This window comes from Ipomoea nil, unplaced genomic scaffold (genome assembly GCF_001879475.1).
Source record: "Ipomoea nil cultivar Tokyo-kokei standard unplaced genomic scaffold, Asagao_1.1 scaffold0865, whole genome shotgun sequence".
Lineage (NCBI taxonomy): Eukaryota > Viridiplantae > Streptophyta > Magnoliopsida > Solanales > Convolvulaceae > Ipomoea > Ipomoea nil.
The window spans coordinates 246987-259633 of record NW_017617293.1 but is presented as its reverse complement, the minus strand read 5'-3'; the positions used below and the strand labels follow the sequence as shown (position 1 = coordinate 259633).

General features: G+C 33.9%; 2 long non-coding RNA genes across 2 annotated transcripts; both read right to left on the bottom strand.

Moving 5' to 3' along the window:
• Positions 1 to 1480: 1480 nt before the first annotated feature.
• On the bottom strand, positions 1481 to 2552 carry LOC109178706. The gene is made up of 2 exons (XR_002053755.1): positions 1678 to 2552; positions 1481 to 1561 (listed from the first exon to the last, which is right to left on the bottom strand). It is a non-coding gene; the product is annotated as an uncharacterized LOC109178706 (long non-coding RNA).
• A 380-nt stretch (positions 2553 to 2932) lies between these two features.
• LOC109178707 lies at positions 2933 to 3827 on the bottom strand. Its single transcript, XR_002053756.1, has 2 exons — positions 3484 to 3827; positions 2933 to 3381 (listed from the first exon to the last, which is right to left on the bottom strand). It is a non-coding gene; the product is annotated as an uncharacterized LOC109178707 (long non-coding RNA).
• Positions 3828 to 12647: the final 8820 nt, after the last annotated feature.

Here is a 12647-nt window from a genome sequence, read left to right as displayed (position 1 = left end):
GGTCGGAAGTACCGACGGGGGTTTTCCGAACCCCAAGAGTGGTCAGAAATGTGGTCGGAACAGTGATTTCCGACCGGATTTTGGCGATTTCCGACCACTTTTCTGTGGTCGGAAAATCGCTGATTTCCAACAATGAGTTTTGGTTTTATCGGGTTGACCCATCGAGTTCGGGCTAAATTGATATCCCTATACAACAAAGATAATTTCTGTGAGACTAGGGTGATGATACCAAAGATGTCAATGACAATAAGATTGCCTTTCAAATTCCAAAAAAGACAATTCCCACTTTATGCTGTCATATGCAATGACCATTAATAAAAGCCCATTAATAAAAGCCAATAACATACACTATCTCACGTATGATGCTAAAGAAACATGTTTTTGTACACAATCAATTGTATGTTGCCAACACAAACAGTTTAAAGATCTGGATTGACAACAAAGGCGATACGAGTTGTACTAACTACAAATTTTGTTTCACATGAAGTGTTCAATAATATGTAATTTCAATTCAAGTTTAAAACTTTTCCTTCATATTCTCTTATTATGTGAAAATTTCCACAATCATTAACAATATAAAAAAAAAAATAAAACGACCATTTAGTAACAAAAAACTATTTTCTATATTTTAGTACAAAACTATATAAAACTTTTATACCATACACCAGGTGAGGGTGTAAACGAATCGAATCGAGTCAAATATCTCAATATTCGATTCGAATTCGACTATATATTCAAATATTCGTATTCGTATAATATTCGAATCTCAAATTTGATTCGTATTTGATTCGACCAGTTTATTCAAATATATTCGATTCGACTCGAATATTCGAATTCGAAATGCCTAACATAATTTTTTATAAAATTCTCCAATAAATTAAGATAAAATGTAATAAAATTTATATTTAAATAGTATAAAATATTCGAATATATTCAAATACTATTCGAATCGAATACACTCTAATTCGTATTCGTATTCGAAAAATATTCGAATCGAAAAAAGTATTCGAATTCAGATTCATATTCAAAATATTCAAATTCGGATCAACATATTCAAATTCGAATCACAAATCAAATTTTTTTTAATTTGATTTGTTTACACCCCTAACATCGCAAAATGCATTGTGCATCCTAACTCAAAACAACATCATTTTTATAAGTTATGTGGGAAAATTAACACCACAGACACCATCCCGTCAGTCCAATCCTTTTACAATTTTTTTTAACACTTGTGTCCAATCCTTTTACAGTTTTTTTTAACACTTGGGTCTATATGTATTAGGTTAAGAGTACAAAAAGAAAAAAGGTCTCTAATGAATCATTTAAGCCCTTCAACTCACTTATTTGGGATTTATGAAGGCCAGGCCATGTTCACAAATATTTTAATTTGTAACTATTATAACCCGATTAAAAAAACATCAATGTATAGCTCAAGGAAATGATCCACCATGCTTCAAATATGCATATTTATACAGTGTGGTTTCTAGCAATGAGTTGTTTCATAAAAGGATATTTAGGTTTGATTTTTGAAGAGGTTCAATATTTCAATTTGCAAAAGAGACTTGCATTTGATTCATGAGTATAATATTTCAAAGCATAACAGCATAACCCACCTAGATTATCTCAACATATAGATCTACTTTTGTATGAAAAGAATTTAACAATTACAAGTTAGACTGCTAATACAAAAATCATAACTATAAACAAAGATTAAAATAATGTGGTTCCTCAACGTCCAAAAGCTCAACGTCCAAAAGCTCAACAATCATCCAGCGAACACAGTACTGCACTAAACAACAAAGCTCGAACTGTGAAAACAGCAACATCAAAACATTAATTTGCAATTAACAAAACTCTGTAAAAATCAAATACTCCATATCTAATGTGTGAAGAACTCAGTCCCTTAGATGTTCATAAAGAGTTACGATCATCTTCGCAAATCATTACAGGTCTGTAGAGATCATCAATGTTCAACACATACACCATTCACATTAAAAATAGTAATCATTTCACTCAAGTACACAAGCATGCAAAACAATCTAAATCAATTCAAACAAAATAAATCAAAAGAAAGTAATGTAGATGCACCAGTGTAGTCCCGCAATGTAGAGATAATGAAGGACTGGAAGTAGAAAGAACATCACACTCATTTTTGCTTCAAGGGAACGAGTTGGGCAAAAACTTGAAAAATTTCACCAACCAGATAGTGAAGCTTCAAAACACTACACAAAAACTGAACATCTGACATGCAGATTCTTACCGAGCAGAGAAACAGTAAAACACCTTCAATAATCCCTTAGTTTCAAGAGATCAATACACCTTTTACCTTTATAAACTTGTTATTGTATGGCACATTTGATATTGACACCACAAAATTATACACAATCCAAATAACCAAAGTATAAATTGGGACAGGATAAAACTCAAAATCATAAAGAAACATTTTCTCATGTTGTTGCATCCAATCCTTGTTGAGGATTGTAGTAGTAGCCATGAGAACAAGGCAAAACATGAACACACACAAACATATATATATATATATATATATATATATATATATATATATATATATACACACACACACAAACATATATAGCATGTCTATTATCTATTATTGGAAACAAATGTATGGTAAAGGCCACTAGTAAACACCACCTTGCAAAAAATAGAGGGATGTTATCAGCGAAACCCCCACAAGCTTGATTTGGGCCTCCCATGAATCATTTAAGCACCTTAACTCAGCTTATTTGGGATTATGAAGGCCATCTCATGTTCACAAATAATTTAATTTGTATTTACAATGACCACAAAAAAAAAAACCAAGTATAGCTGGATGAAATGATCCAACATGGCTTCAAATATGCATATTCATACAGTGAGGTTTCTAGCAACAAAAGGTTTTACTGTGATTTTTGAAGAGAACTTGATTTTTGAAGAGGTTTAATACTATTCCAATTAGTAAAAGAGTCTTGCATTTTGATTCATCAGTATGATACTTAACATTTATGTATCAAGAGAACTTAATAACACTTATACAAGTTGAACTCCTAATTCAAACCTCATAACTACAATGAAACATTAAAATAATGTGGTTCCCCGACGTCCAAAAGCTCAACAAAAGCTCTGGATAGCGAGGGGAACATCATCTAGCTTTGATCAACGCAGCTCTGCACTATACAACGAAGCACGAACTGTGAAAACAACAGATTCAAAGCCATAGTACGAAACATTAATTTACAATTAACAAAACTCCGTAAAAAATGGAATATCTCAAGTGTGAAGAACTCAGTCCCTTAGATGTTCATAAAGAGTTGCGATCATTCTCGCAAATCATTACAGGTCTGTAGAGATCATCAACGTTCAACACATCCATGATTCACACTAAGAATAAACAGATCATCATTTCATTCAAGTACACAAGCATGTGAAACAATCTAAATCGATTCAAACAAAATAACTCAAGAGAAAGTAATATAGATGCACCAGTGTAGTCCAACAATGTAGAGAAGCAATGAAGGACAGAAAGTAGAAAGAACATCACACTCACTTTCGCTTCTAGGGAACGAGTTGGGCAAAAACTAGAAGAATTTCGCCAACCAGATAGCGAAGCTTCAATTAAATATATACAAATTGAACATCTACCGCACCAAGGTAGCAAATCGTCGGCCGGCGAAATATTGCTTCCACTAATTCATCTCAAAATTCGATGCTAATTTGCTTACCAGTTGCTTTTCTCAATTACTATATACTAGAAGAGCACCGTTGAAGAAGAAAATGTAAACAGAGATAGATCAATAGAAGCTGCGCAAGAATGAGTGTTTGATAGGGTTATATATAGATACTGGAGTTGGGTTTAGGGTTAGATAATTGGGTTGGGTTTGGTTTTTCTTTTTGGGCTGAATTTTTGTTAGTAATTGCTTAGGTTTAGAGGAGAGGAGTTGTTATACCATGAACCAGGGTCCATCTTGTAATGTGGATTCAAGTTTAAATACACAATTTATCTACTAAATGTTTATAATTTATCTTTTTGCAAAAGGCAAATTATATCGTGCATCAGAGTATACAATATGTGACATAAAAGTTTATGTGTATTATGTTAAGAGTTCATGTGTATTATGTTAAGAGTTTATTTATATTATGTATTAAGTTAAGATTATGTGTATTATGTTAGGAGTTTATGTGTATTCTACTCTACAATTATGTACATACGAAACAGGAGATTTTTAGGACGCACAATGCATTGTACGGCCTGATGCACGATATAGCAATTGTTTGCAAAATTATGAATATTATTAATTGTGTATTTTAGATTCGGGTCCATCTTGCAAAGTGGACTCAAGTCAACATAATAATTTGTCAGTTTGGAGAGTTATATAATGGGGCTAGTTGTTGTGTTACAAAAATGGGCTGGGTTTGATTTTTTTTTTTTTTTAAGATTGAATTTCATTTATATTTATAATAATTTATAATTTATGCAATTATTTCTTTTGATTTTTTTTTTAGTTTTATATTTATAACAAGTTATAATTATTTTTTTTTTTGTTTTATGCATGTTGGACTTTTCTTGAAGAATTCGGTGTTTAATCATCGCTACTTATATGTAGTTATCTTTAGGATTAGTAGTTCACATTGACTTGAAATTTCGGCATGTTGTGATTCCAATGAATGTTGTTCTCCTATTACAAATATTGTTTATCATGTTTATTAATCTGTAATATATTTGGATTATAAATACTAATATTTTTTGTTTGTGTAATTTCTATAATTATATTTATATTGTAAGTACATTTAATTATTTCAATTTATATTTTCTAAATCTTATGTGGTGTTGAATAACACAATACTTTATAATGGCCTTGTTTGGTAAAAAATTGGCCTATAGGTCAAATTTGACTTATTTGATCACACTATTAATTGTTTGATTTAGTTAAAATATCAATATAAGTGTTTGGTTAATTAGTTTTTTTGCAACTTCAAAATGTTAAATTTCAAAAAGCTACTCCAAGTAACTTTTTCAATTAACTTTTTTCAGAAAATAAATTATATCAAATAATTATCAACTAACAACTAATTTACCAAACATTTTCCTACAACAACTAATGTTATCAACTAGCTATATCCTCTAATTAACACAATCAGCTATCAGCTAACAGCCATTTACCAAACAAGGCTATATCTATTGGTGGTATGTTGTGACATTTAATATAAACAAATATAAAGAAAAAAATTACAATGTCACACACACACACACGAAATATTATTCTAAGTACTATATTTAAAATTACTATTTCATTCAAAATTAGATATTTAAATGAGGTGTTGGGTTACATCAAGGATAAGATTCTTAGCAGGATAAAAAATTGGAACAATAGATTCCTGTCTCAGGCTGGGAGAGAAGTGCTAATTAAGAATGTTCTCCAAGCTGTTCCAACGTATGCAATGAGTACCTTCTTGTTACCTAAGGACCTCTGTAGGAACATTGAAACTGCTCTTAACAGGTTTTGGTGGAAAGGGAACATTGAGACAAGTGGTGGCATAAAATGGAGACGGTGGAAGGATCTATGTAAACCCAAATCCTGTGAGGGCATGGGATTTCGGAGGACGAGAGAGTTTAACTTAGCCTTGTTAGGCAAACAAGGTTGGAGGTTTATTCATCACCCAGATTCCCTTGTCACGAGAGTTTTTAAAGCAAAATACTTCAGGCAGTGTTCCTTCCTTGAAGTCAAATTGGGGTCCAATCCTTCCTTCGTTTGGAGAAGTATTATGGAATCTCAAAGTGTATTAAAAGATAACTGCAAATGGAGAGTGGGAGATGGATGCTCAATAAATGTATGGACAGACCCTTGGTTAGCAGATTCCCAGTCACCCTTCATCAAGATTGCCATGCCAGCCTACCTCAGCGATGCAAAAGTTTCGTCCCTTATGACCGTCAATGGCACCGGTTGGGATGAAGAGCTAATTGATGATATTTTCAATGAGGAAGACAGAGACAATATTATGAACATCCCCCTACCGGTTTCTAGTCACCATGATAAGCTAATTTGGTGCAAGGAAGAGAAAGGCATTTTTTCAGTCAAGAGTTGTTATAGGGCATTAAATGGAGATGTCATCTTGGACCCTTACAAAAAATGGACTAGCATCTGGAAGCTATCTCTGCCACCTAAAGTAAAAATTCGTGTATGGCAGGCCTGTGAGAACGTTCTTCCTACAGCTGATAACTTACGTAGCAGAAGGGTGGATTGCTCTCTGATTTGTTGCCTTTGCAGCCAAGATGTGGAGACTACGGATCACGTGTTCATGCATTGTGGAGTGGCTAGAGCTTGCTGGAACAGTTTTTCAGGAGTTGCTGATCCTAATGATGGTCATTTTAATACATGGGTGTGCAAGAAGATGGACCAGCTGAGTACAGATGATTTGTGTTTGTTTTTGACAACTTGTTGGATGCTGTGGAACGCAAGAAACCAGAAGCTATGGCATAACATCCAAGCTAACCACAGTTCTATTCTCAGAGATGCTAGATCTTATCTCAATGCTTGGAAAGGGATCCACTGTAAGCCAGCAACCACTTCAGTACCCACGCACCACCCCACCTGGACGAAACCACCTGAAGGCATTCTTAAGCTCAACGTTGACGCAGCCATGGACACTAACTCAAGAGCTACAGGCTTTGGTTTTATTCTTAGGGACTCCGATGGTTGCTTTGTGGCGGCTATGGAGACACGTTGGAAAGGTTTCTATCAACCACGAATGGCAGAGACTATTGGCATTAGAGAGGCTCTAAATTGGATAAAGTCCCTGGGAGTTTGTATGGTTCAGGTGGAGTCTGATGCTCTCATAGTTATTGAAAATATTACAACTCCAGCAAACTGGACCTCTTTTGACCTCATCCTTGAGGATATTAGACAACTAGCTAAGAACTTTATGAATGTTAGCTTTGTTTTTGTGAAACGTTCTGCGAATAGAGCAGCCCATAGACTTGCTAGGGAAGTTGTATTCTCGGCTGAGCGTAGAGAATGGAGGCTGATTCCTCCTCCTTTCCTTTGTGATGTTTTAAGTGATGATTTGAATTAATGAAGTTATTTGTTTGTTTTCAAAAAAAACTAAAAACTTTAAAAATACTAAGGTTAATATAGGGCAAGCATGTGACTAACGGGTCACAATGCTATTGACGGTATATGAGGACAATCGTTATATCGTGGACCGCGGTTTACGTACACCGCAGTTAAAACGGTGTTATTTCTTTGAGTAAAGAAACGGCGTGCCGTTACTATTAACGGAGCGCGCATTTTTTGGTGTGTTAATTACAAACTGAAAGTACAGTGTATCTAAACTGACACTACAGTGTATCTAAAAACCGACACTGCCCCACGTATTATTTAATATATTATCAAATGAAACTACAGTTATATCAAAATGATACTGTAGTTGTGGTGATCGAAATGAAACTGCAGTTTATATAAAACGAAACTAAATAACATTTCACATATTTGAGTGTATATTGTGCAATGAAGCTGTAGTTATATCGAAATGATCATGTAGTCGTGTTTTAATGAAACTATAGTGTATATAAAATTAAATTAAATAATATTTTTATATATTTGAGTGTATAAATATCGAACGAAACTGTAGTTATATCGAAATGAAACTGTAGTTGTGTTGAACTGAAACTGCAGTATATACAAAATGAAACTGAATAACAGAGTTACTTTTTGCGGAACGACACGAAACGGATATCGTTTCTTTTTATTAAACAAAACGACATCGTTTTAAAGCTCAGTGTATAATCAATTATTCACCGCAATGCACGATATAATTTGCCATATGAGGAACCTACTCTTGTTGCGCTTGACGTTGTAGGGACTTAAAGCCAAAGTCTCGTGGGGTCTCATTGATGTACCCATAAAAAAAATATAAAATAAATAAATAAATAAAAATCAAACAATAATGCATTGCGCTAATTATATTCAAACCTCTCAAACTTGATGAAAAAAAAATCTAAATCTTTATATTTTGTGATAATTATATCGAATTATAGTGTCTAACTCAAAAAATAATTTACTTATCTTGATTTATGTATTATTGATAGCTATAATATTTCAACATGCTTTTATGTATGTAAACTATTTTTATAGGAGTTAAAATTTTTAATTTTAATTATATTGTATATAGTACATTCTGTTATATACATTGTGTTCTTAAAGAAAATGATCTTATACTATAATTTAAAAAATAATAATTTGTTGGGCGAACTCAATAAAATCGCGTTAGATTGAGTATATCTTTTCTTAAATTGAAAATTGTAATTGTTACAAAATATAAATGTTTGTTATTAATTTGTCAATTTTTTAAAGTTTAAATATAATTGTTATAAATGATTAAACATACTCTTTTACAAAACACAAAAGTTTGAGTTTTTCACCTAGTTTTAAACGTTTTGATATAATTGTCACAAGATATAAAGATTTGAGTTTTTTTTTTTTTTTTTTTGGCCAATAAACCAGTACTTTTTGTAAGTGTACAAATTAGTACACGTTAGATTGACTAATTTATTAGTTTATTTTATTAGTATGTAATGCTAATTAGTATGAGTTGAAATTAGTATTATTGGACCAAGCTAAAATGTGTGGTGGGGATTTCTCTTTAATGAGTTGAACCAAGAGCAAGTATGAAGATCTCAAATTAAGGAATATGTGGTTGAGAAGAATTCAAGCCACATGAAAGCTACAATCAAGGCGTGGGAAAATGGAATTTGCGTACAGTATATAAGGAAGGGAAAACGAAAGAGGAAGTTGTCAATTCTGAAATTCTGATCACATACGCAAGCTTCCTATATTACTGCTTTAATATTGATTATGTTATATTTGTGATTTAATTCTGTACTTCAAGTCAGTACCTTTGACAGCTAAAGAGATACACCAAAGGTGGTTATGGCATGCACGGTTCAGTCCTGAATAGGTGTTTAAGAAGAGTTGTAGTGGTAAAGGTTGTGAGTCGTTTGTAGTTACCTCTTGTAATACTCCGTTGTGAACATCTGTAGTGAATTGGGCAGACGTGGGTTGCCCCGCAGACGTAGGAGAAGCACTCCGAACTGCGTAACAATTCTAATGTGTCTTTACTTTATTTATGCTTTCAATTTCGTTATTTATTCTTTGATCAAATTGATTTAATTAAACAACGAAATTGTCTCGTAACATAAAATCAAGTAGAATCCTTAGTGTTAAATTGATTTCAAGATACATGGGCATTTTCAATTGGTATCAGAGCCACCAGACTTAAGTTATTAGTCTGTCGATCTGGCTACTCCGTGCCCTTTGAACTCAATTCTTCAGCGGCTATTATTATTATTTTTGATTTTGTTAAATTGTTCGATCTCACGGGTTGTTGAGTGTTACAGAATGGAGCATACTAAGGCTCTTCCCAGCTAGTCGGTGACAACTATGCATATTGGAAGGTGCGCACGCGTACTCATCTCAAAGCACAAGGTGAAGCAGTATGGTGTATCGTTGTAACAGGCTGGGATCATCCAACCAAAGCCAGTACCAGTGAGGATGAAACTCGAGTGACGAAACCTGAAAATGAATGGACCCAAGCTGAAAAAACGAGTGCTGGACACAACGATAAGGCACTAGATATTATTTATGGGCTAATTCATTGATAAACATTATTTTTAGTGTTATTTTTAATGATATTTTTATAGTTAATATTCAATAATTGATTCATTTTATATCTATATTATTTATTATTTTATTAAGTATCTTTGTTAATATTATTCATTTTTAGGTTGTTTTTATTAATTTTATTTTATTATTTGAATTCTATCAGTCTAATAATTCCTTGGTTCTAATTTAATATTAATAGTAATAGTCTTAGTAGTATAATAGGAATTTTAGTAAACATAGACTAATTATAATTGGTCTCTAATTTATTTAAGGTTTTAAATGTGTTTTATTTTAAGTGAAAAGTTATTATTGGGTCGAAGCTGGTTGCGGCAATTCAGCAGGAGACAGTCAAAAGTCAAAACAACCGAACGAGAGAAAGGCGTTAAGCTCAGCGAACTAGAATTGGTCTTCAATGGCGTTCCTCGGTCCTCGTTTCTCTACGAAATCGACACCATGAGTTGCAATTGCATAACCGGAGGAGCAATTGGGGTTGAAGCGCTATAAATAGAATTCATTAGAAGGTCGTTCTTCATCATCAGTTTTGCCCCGGACCAATTCCGGTGGCGGTGTTTGAGAATTCGGATCGTCGGCAGATTTCTGGTTAATTATTCTTTCTTTTTGGGTGACAACAAGTCTTGATCGGCTTCTGCGATCTTTCGGCGGCTAAGCTCATCAATGTCTTTCGACAACTTTGATTTCAACGTGGGCAGTAGCAAGCTTTAGTTTCCTGGTTTTGATTTCTTTCTCTTCAATTTGTATTGCTGTTTAAATTCTTTAATTCACTATTTTAATACTTCAATGCCCAAATATCTAGTTTGATTTTAATATTGATTTTAATTATTGACTTTAGAATGCATTTTCAAACCTTTTTAATTTGATTATTTAATTAATATTTTGGTTCGGGGTAATTTACTTGTTCACCGTCTTAAGTTTTGATTCAATTGTTTGTTCGTTTAGCTTCCAATTTCAATTATTTCGCATTTGATTCTTAATTAGCTTTGAACCTTCAAATTGTTTAATTAGTTATTTTTAAGTTATTAAATTGTCCATCTGGTTTATGTTCCTTGAATTTATTTGATCTCTGGCTATTTCATTTTGAGATTATTCAATTATTTTTTATGTTGTCATTTTCTACTAGTAATTTAATTAATCCATGATGATTGTCAATTCTATGTTCTACTGTTGATTAGTATATTTTCCTAAGTTGTTCTCATTCGATTTAATTTCACTGCAATTCAACTTTATTTTCTCTTTCCACTCTTTCAACTTATTAAATTGCGTAGTATCAATTCCCTGTGGGTTCGACCCTTGCCTTTGCACACTACCACTACACTGACTCGTGCACTTGCGAGGACATATATTAAAATTGTCCATCATTCATGAAAGTCAATTTCCTATTGTTGCAGGCCATGATTCAGCTAAAGGCGCATGGGAAATTCTAGAGGCTACCTATGAAGGCACAACATCGGTGAAACAATCAAAACTGCAACTGGTACAGTTAGATTTCGAGGAGCACCGGATAAATGAAGATGAAACCATCGTGACCTTTCACACTCGTGTGCAAGAGCTAGCGAATCGAGCTATGGTCCTCGGAGAACCGTTCACTCAAGAAAAGTTGGTAAAAAAAATTCTACGATCTCTACCACCTCGGTTCCGGATGAAAGTTACAGCTATCCAGGAACATGACAACTGGGAGAAAAAGACCGTAACACAACTAATGGGCAATCTAAGAACTTATGAGATGGAAATCTTAACAGATCACACGAAAAAACAAAAAACTGTAGCTTTTACCGCTGAAGAAAATAATTGTATACCTGATTTAGATGAAATAGGTGATGATCCAGTTGTATTTCTGACTAAACAGTTTTCTAAAATTTTGAAACAGGTATCAAAAGGTTCACGAAACAAGAATATGCAAAAGGGAGCGTCATTATCTAAAGCGAGTCCTAAATCTGGATCATCAACCTTCAAGCCTTCTGGTTGACGTCCAGGACAGTCCAAAGAGAAACCCAACAGTAAAGGGATCAGATGCTATGAATGTGAGGGCTTCAGACATGTACAAGCAGAGTGCCCCACCTATCTTCGACGCAAGAAATCTATGTCAGCAGTTACTTGGAGTGATGATGACTCGAACGGTGAAACAGGAGGATCTGATCCAAACGAAATTTCAGGTAATTTTGTTGCCTTTACTGCACATATGGCTGCTGGATCGTGTCATGAAGATGTTGCTGACTTAGAGGGAGACGAGTATATCTTTGCAGAAGATTTAGAGTCAAGTGAATCATCTTTTGAAATTGAGTTTAATAAGTTGTATCCCAAATGGGCAGCACTAAGGAAAGAAAATCGTAGATTAACTAGTGAAATAGGAATTGTAACAAATGCAAAGAAAGTGTATCAAATTCAAATAGCCGATAGGGATCTGCTTCTTAAAGAGGCATTGGCCCGAGAAGAAAAACTGAAACAAGAGGTACAGACTCTGAAGCAGGAGCTGAACACCTACAAACGCCAAATCCAAATGATGGATACCACGTCTACAATTGACGAGATCCTTGAGTCTGGAAGAAAGACTTCTGCAAAATTTGGTATAGGTTTCACAGGAAACAGCTCAAAGGATAAAACGGTGTTTGTCAAAGCGTCAGGCCCTGGTCGAGGAGATGTTCCAGAATCTAGCACAGCGACACATCGCGTTGGTATAGTAAGATCACTCAAGTCATATTATAAATCCTATAACCCGGTATGTCATTATTGCAGGTTACGGGGTCATACCAGACCTGAATGCTACTACTTCTACAAGGATCAAAGAATCGAGAAGTTCAAACACAAGAACATCTAACCCTTTACAAGACAAATCTGGGTTAAAAAGACAGATTATGTCTCATTTGTCTCTTTCGATTCTAAAAGTACAGGTCGAGAAGAAAAATGGTACTTCGATAGCGGTGTTCGCGTCACATGACAGGAAATGCCAAATTTCTGAGTAACGTAAATACA